The sequence below is a fragment of the Salvelinus sp. IW2-2015 genome, linkage group LG21 (genome assembly GCF_002910315.2).
Source record: "Salvelinus sp. IW2-2015 linkage group LG21, ASM291031v2, whole genome shotgun sequence".
NCBI lineage: Eukaryota > Metazoa > Chordata > Actinopteri > Salmoniformes > Salmonidae > Salvelinus > Salvelinus sp. IW2-2015.
In genome coordinates this window covers 6,492,516-6,500,847 of record NC_036861.1, presented here as the reverse complement: position 1 = coordinate 6,500,847, position 8,332 = coordinate 6,492,516, and the positions used below count along the sequence as shown (strand labels likewise).

The 8,332-nt window shown below is 41.9% G+C and overlaps 1 non-coding gene across 1 annotated transcript; it reads right to left on the bottom strand.

Annotated features, from left to right (window-relative positions):
- Nucleotides 1-6,294: 6,294 nt before the first annotated feature.
- On the bottom strand, nucleotides 6,295-6,377 carry trnal-cag (transfer RNA leucine (anticodon CAG)). The gene has a single exon. It is a non-coding gene; the product is annotated as a tRNA-Leu (tRNA).
- Between the last annotated feature and the right edge of the window lie 1,955 nt (nucleotides 6,378-8,332).

The following is an 8,332-nucleotide window of genomic DNA, read 5'->3' as shown; positions in this document are numbered from 1 at the left end:
TCCTGGTCCATCCTGTCGGATTTCTTCTGTATGCTTGGTGAATGTAGGACCCAAAAGCGACGTAATAGTAACAGAGTCTTATTCCAGTATTAAACAAATAATGATTCTCACTAATACTATCAATTGGTAAATCCAAAAACAGGAAAACTGCAAATACCTCTCGTCAATAAGAGAGGAACGCCCTGGAGACGCGACCACAGACTGCAGGTCCTTCAGGATAGGCACAGGCCGTAGCTGAACATAGACCTTGCTCACACGCAGCATCTGAAGAATGGCAAAACACGACAGGGCGCACAAGGACAACAGGAACAGCAAAAACATAAAACAAGAATCGACAAGGACAGAAGCGAAAACCGAGGGAGAAAAATAGGAACTCTAACTCAGAGGGCAAAATAGGGGACCAGGGTGAAAGAAGATAAATGAGGTCGTTAGGAGAATGAGAAACAGCTGGCGAGCAGAGAACGGAACGATAGAGAGAGCGAGCGGGAGAGGGAGAGAGGGAGGAGGAGAGAGAGAGAGAGAAAGAGGGAAGAACCTAATAAGACCAGCAGAGGGAGCACAGGGACAAGACATGATGATCAAGACAAAACATGACACATATCCTCATCTGCAACATATATCACTCCAGTGAAATTGCTAAATTGTAATTACTATCGCCACTTAGTTGGCCGATTGTATTGTCTTACCTCCTTACTTCATTTGCAACACAGCTTAATACAGAATTTTTCTATTGTGTGTTGACATGCTCTACGGTTTTGGTTTTATTCCATGTTGTAATCTGTGTTGGTTGTTTGGTGTCGTACTGCTTTGCTTTATCTTGGGCCAGGTCGCAGTTGTAAATGAGAACTTGTTCTCAACTGGCTAACCTGGTTAATAAAAAAATATGGGAATAAATTGGACGGTCAGGGTGTTTGCCGTCCACGCACAGAAGGACAGGCGAAGCAGACGGCAGGAGCGACCCCTTCCGCTCCTGTTCTGGTGGGCTGTGGTTGTTTTTGCTAAAGAGAAGCAGCAAGTGCTTGCTGGTCACCGGGCTGCCCACACCGACTCTCACCTTAACACAAACAAACCTCAAAAATATCTGCCTCACTGTCTTAACTAGCTTGTAAGGGTTGGCGTGGGGGTCGGCGTGGGTGTGAGCTGCTCTGACTCATGGGAAGGCAGGAGACCCTGTTGAGCCTCACTGGGTTAGTGTCAAAGGACTGGTAATGAATGGTCCGTCCCGCACGTCCACTGAGAGGGCTTTCTTGAGGTCCAATCAAACGGAATGGAAATGAGTGAGAGAGTTCCAGACCCACCAAAGACATTTTACCACGATGAGGGAGAAAAAGTGTTGCAGGACTCCAAGACAGTTTTCACACGATGAGTGGAGAAAGTTAGACCTCCAAAGACACATTTAAGCACGAATGAGGGAGAAAGTTGTCCAGACCTCAAGAGACATTTTAACCAACCGCTGAGGGGAGAAAGTTTCCAGACCCCCAAAACATTTCAACACGATGAGGAGAAAGTTCCAAGATCCCCAAAAACATTTAACAGATGAGGGAGAAAGTTCCGGACCCCCAAACATTCAAAAACACACGTATGAGGGAGAAAGTTTCCAGACCCCAAAACATTATCACACGATGAGGGAGAACGTTCCAGACCCAAAACATTTCAACAGCGATGAGGGAGAAAAGTTTCCAGACCCCCAAAAAACATTTCGAACACGATGAGGGAGAAGTTCAGAACCCCCAAAACATTATTCCAACACGATGGCAGGGAGAAAGTTCAGCTACCGCCAAAGAACATTTCAACCACGATGAGCGGAGAAAGTTCCAAAACCCCGCAACAGACATGTCTAACCTCTCACCATTACACAACACTGAGGAAGAAAGTCCAGACCCAAAAACATTTCAACACGATGGAGGAGAAGAGATTCCATGACCCCGTAAGGACATTTTAACACGATAGGGAGAAAGTTCAACCCCCAAAGACATTCTTAACCAAGAGGGAGAAAGTTCCAGAGACACCACAAAGACATTTTACACGATTGAGGGATGAAAGTTCCACGACCCCCCAAGACCATTTAGACATCGATGAGGGTGTAAAGTTAAGACCCCGAAAGACATTTTAACAACTATGAGGGAGAAAGTTCGCAGACCCAAAGACATTTTACAACGGATGAGGGAGACAAGTGTCAGACCGCCAAAGATCATTTTAACATGCGATGAGGGAGAAAGTTCAAGACCCCAGAGAAGGACATGTTTAAAGCACATGAGGAGGAGAAGTTCCGTACCCCAAAAACCATTTAAGCCGATGGAGGGGAAAAGTTCTCCCGAGACCCCAAAGGAGCTAATTTTACACGATGAGGGCTAGAGAAGGTAACAGGATGCCGCCCCGAAAGGAGACGATTAGGTTACACGATGAGGAGACAAGTCTCCACGACGCCCCGACAGACATTCATTTAACACGATGCGGGAGAAAGTTCCAGACCCAAAGACGATCTTTAACACGATGAGGGAGAAGTTACAGACCCCCAAAGAGCATTTTGAACACTCAATGAAGGGAAAAGTTCAACCCCCCAACAGTACATTTTAGACCGATGAGAGGAGAAAGTTCCTAGCCCCAAAGACATTTCTACACGAATGAGGGAGAAAGTCCAGACCCCCAAAGACATTTTAACACGATGGAAGGGAGAAAGTTCCAGACCTCCAAAAACATATTAACACGATTGACGGGAGAGAAGTTTCCCAGAACCCCCCCAAGACTTTTAACACGATGAAGGGAGAAGAGTTCCAGAACCTTCCAAAGCAATTTTTAACAAAAAATGAGGGAGAAAAGTTCCAGACCCTCAAAGACATTTTCAACACGTGAGGGAGAAAGTTCAGACCCCACAATGGACAGTTCTAACCTCAACCATTACAACAACACGATGAGGGAGAAGTTCCAGAACTCTCCAAAGACATTTTAACACGATGAGGAGAAGTTCCAGACCTCCAAAGACTTTCAATCACGATGAGGGAGAAGCTTCCAGACCCCCTCAAAAGACATTTCTAACACATGAGGGAGAAAGTTTCCAGACCCCCGAAGACATTTTTACACCAACGAGGGAGAAGTTCCAGAACCCAAAGTTCTAAACATGAGGGAAAAGTTTCCAGTTCAACCCACCCAAGACGATTTTTAACACGCATGAGGGGAGAGGTTTCAGACCTCTTCAAGAAGACATTTTAACAGCGATGCGTGGAGGAAAGTTCCAAGCACACCGGAACAGTTCATTTACACACACAATGAGGTGGAAGTCACAATTAGTGGTCTAAGACCTGATGCCGGCATTCAGACAGACTTTTTGAACACCAACACAGACAGTGAGAGAAGTCCAAGCCTCCAAGACGAGTTCCGTTCTCAATTACCAGATGAGGGAGAGTCAGACAGTACTATTACGAGGAGAAGCAGACCTCAAAACAGTTTTAACACGATGAAGGAGAAGGCCAGAGCCCCCGCGCGAAGACATTCACGACCGATGCATTAGAGCAACATTTTAACGAAGATGAGGGAGAAAAGTTCAGGACCCCCAGAAGACATTTTACAACACGATGAGGAGAAAGTTTTAAGAAACAAATGTTCTACTTATTTACAATAAATATGACTGCCCAAAATGACACAATACATTATTGTCCCATTCATTTATATGGTGCAAATGCATCCAACCAATTTGTAAGTCACAAGCTTGACGTAGTACTTTGACCTGCTATGAATATGGGACGCGATACTTAACTTTTTACTACTGTTAATACACAATATACAGTGGGGAAGAGAAGTATTGATTTGATACACTGCTGATTTTCAGGTTTTCCTACTTACAAAGCGTAGAGGTCTGTACGATGTTTTATCATGAAGGTAACTTTCAACTAGGAGAGAGGGGACGGAATCTAAAAACAAAATCCGAAAATCACATTGTATGATTTTTAAGTAATTAATTATATTTTATTGCATGACATAAGTATTTATACCATCAGAAAAGCAGAACTTAATATTTGGTAAGCAGAAACCTTTGGTTTGCAATACAGAGCTCATACGTTTCCTGTAGTTCTTGACCAGGTCTTGACCAGACTATGTACAAAAAATGCGTATTTCTAAATAGTTCTAACATCACATGTCATTGTACCTATTTAAATTATCCAACAATAACTGGAGTACAGAGCAATAGACACATATAAACATGTCAACTGGTTCTCCAATAATGAACTGTCTGTGGGGTGGTGTATAAGTTCCGAGGCTCACTGAGTAAGATATGCATATCTATGTTTGAGTAACATGATGAAAAGGATGTGAATGTTCCAGAGTCCATGTAATTGAAGGCGGGGCCGTACACGATGTTCTATACACATGTGTCAACGGTCCCAGCTACTGGTTGAACTTGCCACTGTGTCGTCACGAAGTATTGGCGTGTGCGGAGACCGTCCTGATGATGTCCACGTGGACTACAGAAACATTCACCATTTAGGGCACCGACAGCTGTCAGGGTAGCTAGCTAGCATGCTAACTTMAGCTAACTATCTTGCTAAGCCTTTGTTGACTATCTAACTTGCTTACCCGACCGTGGGACAGACGATGTTAGTTTCTCACACTCGCGACTCTGACTCTCTATTGGTTACACGAACTCTTAACCTCCACATCCTATTCTAACCACCTCTCACCGGCTTTGTTTTCACGTTACCTGATGAAATTGCTGTACAATATGATATTGTTACCATCTGATGCACATTTAAATGTCATTAAAAATCAACACTGCAGAGTTTTCCCTCTCCTCTGCCGTGCCCTGATTGTATTACTGCTGATGATATCTGGAAATGTTCCCCCAAGTACTTGGGAATATGGCTAGACAGGAGTATGGCTAGACYGTACACTGTCCTTCTCTCAGCATATATCAAAGCTGCAGGCTAAAGTTAAATCTAGACTTGGTTTCCTCTATRGTAATCGCTCCTCTTTCACCCCAGCTGCCAAACTAACCCTGATTCAGATGACCATCCTACCCATGCTAGATRACYGAGACYTKATTTATAGATCGGCAGGTAAGGGTGCTCTCGAGCGGCTAGATGTTCTTTACCATTTCGGCCATCAGATTTGCCACCAATGCTCCTTATAGGACACATCACTGCACTCTATACTCCTCTGTAAACTGGTCATCTCTGCATACCCAACGCAAGACCCATATACTACCCACCACTGCGACCTGTACGCTCTCGTTGGCTGGCCCTCGCTTCATACTCGACGCCAAATCCACTGGCTCCAGGTCATCTACAAGACCCTGCTAGGTAAAGTCCCCCTTATCTCAGCTCGCTGGTGACCATAGCAGCACCCACCTGTAGCACGTGCTCCAGCAGGTATATCTCTCTGGTCACCCCCAAAACCAATTCTTCTTTGGTGCTCTCGCTTCCAGTTCTCTTGCTGCCAATGAACTGGAACGAACTACAAAAATCTTCTGAAACTGGAAACACTTATCTCCCTCACTAGCTTTAAGCACCAGCTGTCAGAGCAGCTCACAGATTACTGCACCTGTACATAGCCCATCTATAATTTAGCCCAAACAACTACCTCTTTCCCTACTGTATTTATTTATTTATTTTGCTCCTTTGCACCCCATTATTTCTATCTATACTTTTGCACYTTCTTCCACTGCAAATCTACCATTCCAGTGTTTTACTTGCTATATTGTATTTACTTCGTCACCATGGCCTTTTTTTGCCTTCACCTCCCTTATCTCACCTCACTTGCTCACATTGTATATAGACTTATCTTTCTACTGTATTATTGACTGTATGTTTGTTTTACTCCATGTGTAACTCTGTGTTGTTGTATGTGTCGAACTGCTTTGCTTTATCTTGGCCAGGTCGCAATTGTAACCTACCTGGTTAAATAAAGGTTAAATAAATTTTTTAAAAGACCCACTGGTTGATGCTTATTTATAAAAACCCTGCTAGGCCTAACCCGCTATCTGAAATATCTAATGCAAGCCTCATTATTATTTTTTTACTTTCATAATAAACAAATATAAAAGAGAAAAGTAGTCAGTTTAAAACAATACAGGGTCACAAATAGGGGACAGGGAAATGTTGTGGTGGATGGTGGTGGTTGCTCTAGGCACCTATTTCAGCAGCACTTTCTACACAGGCTATAAGAGATCAATTGAAACTTTCAATTAAAATTAGTATTTTACATGTATGGTTACAGGTAATGCTTTATTAATAGGTTATGTATAAAGGAAATGCTTACTAGCACGGATTTTAGGTGAAACGGGAGAGAGAAAAAATGTGTTGTCAGAAGTGGGATTCGAACCCACGCCTCCAGAGGAGACTGCGACCTGAACGCAYCGCCTTAGACCGCTCGGCCATCCTGACTACATYGAATAGCACGCAGTTTAATCTGGTTTTAAAGGGTTATATCGATAAAGTAATCTATAAGACATTAACTAAATACAGATATAGCAGCTAAAGCTTGTTAAAATTGTTTAACACTAGCTTACTAATGCTAACGTTAGCTTAGCTGCTATTGCATATCAATGGCTTACCCGGTATTATTTAGCAAGCCATCTAACTAGTCATTTGAACAGGAGCTTCAGCTTGCCTGAACCACCGTGATGAATCCTTACTTTTGTCGTTGTGTATTTGTGATAAAAGCCAGCTTTCTGCTGGCTACCACATTTATTTGACTCAATAGATATTTCTAGCTTGCTGGTTAAGTAAGAGGCCGTTGAGCGAACAAGCTATGGAGCGTTCCTCCGTGACCGTGGGGCTCTCTCCTTTAGTTAGCTATGCTCGATCTGCCATGACGTCCGGTGAAGGACCACCGCACAGAAAAAAATACGTTTTTATAAAGTATTATGTTTTGAAGCAAACAGTATAAAATGTWAAAAAAATGCACAATAATCATGGTGCCTATAATTTACCGAAGCAGGTAAATCTAAGCACCTAGCAGAAATTGGTCAGTAGGCTAATAATACTGTAAGGACCCTGGGTTTATATGCGCGGATATCGACTCTGCCGCTCGAGTTTTCTTTTACGGCACAGTCAATAGCGCGCTGGACTTCGGGCTAGAAGGTCGAGGGTTCGAGACCTGCTCCCTGCCTGTTTCATTACAATACTGTCATAAACGGCATGACAATTTTGTCATTCTAAAGTTTAAAAAAGGTCAATGTAGAATAGTTTCTAAAGCCCCAGGGCACGTTTCCTGGCCTTTTAAAAGAGCAAACCCTGTCCAAAGACACTGTAGTCTAGTTCATAAGGTGTTTTAATTGTTCCTCTTTAATTCCAATACAAGCCCATTCCATAAATCAAATATTCCCAAACTTTAATAACTAAAATATAAGTGGACTTCAGGATAATTTGGTATTGAAACTGTATTACTATTACTAAACAGAGAGAGCTGAGAGTATTACTAAACTGAGAGAGTATTACTAAACTGAGGGAGTATTACTAAACAGAGAGAGCTGAGAGTATTACTAAACCGAGAGAGTATTACTAAACTGAGAGAGTATTACTAAACTGAGAGAGTATTACTAAACTGAGAGAGCAGTTTAGTAATCTCTCTCAGTTTAGTATACTCTCTCAGTTTAGTAATACTCTCTCAGTTTAGTAATACTCTCTCAGTTAGTAATACTCCTCTCAGTTTAGTAATACTCTCTCAGTTTAGTAATACTCTTCAGTTCTCTCAGTTTAGTAATACTCTCTCAGTTTAGTAAAAACTCTCTCAGTTAGTAATACTCTCTCAGTTAGTAATACCTCTCGTTTAGTAATACTCTCTTCAGTTTAGTAATACTCTCTCAGTTTAGTAATACTCCTCTCAGTTTTCCAGTTAATACTCTCTCAGTTTAGTAATAACTCTCTCAGTTTAGTAATACTCTTCTCAGTTTAGTAATACTCTTAGCTCTCTCAGTTTAGTAATACTCTCTCAGTTTAGTAATACTCTCTCAGTTAGTAATACTCTTCTCAGTAGTAATTACTCTCTCAGTTTAGTAATACTCTCTCAGTTATAATACTCTTCAGTTAGTAATACTCTCTCAGTTTAGTAATACTCTCTCAGTTTAGTAATTTTTTTAAACTTCTCTCAGTTTAGTAATACTCCTCAGTTTAGTAATACTCTCTCAGTTTAGTAATACTCTCTCAGTTTAGTAATACTCTCTCAGTTTAGTAATCTTCTCTCAGTTTAGTAATACTCTCTCAGTTAGTAATACTCTCTCAGTTCAGTAAATCCTCAGTTTAGTAATACTCTCTCAGTTTAGTAATACTCTCTCAGTTTAGTAATACTCTCTCAGTTAGTAATACTCTCTCAGTTTAGTAATACTCTCTCAGTTTAG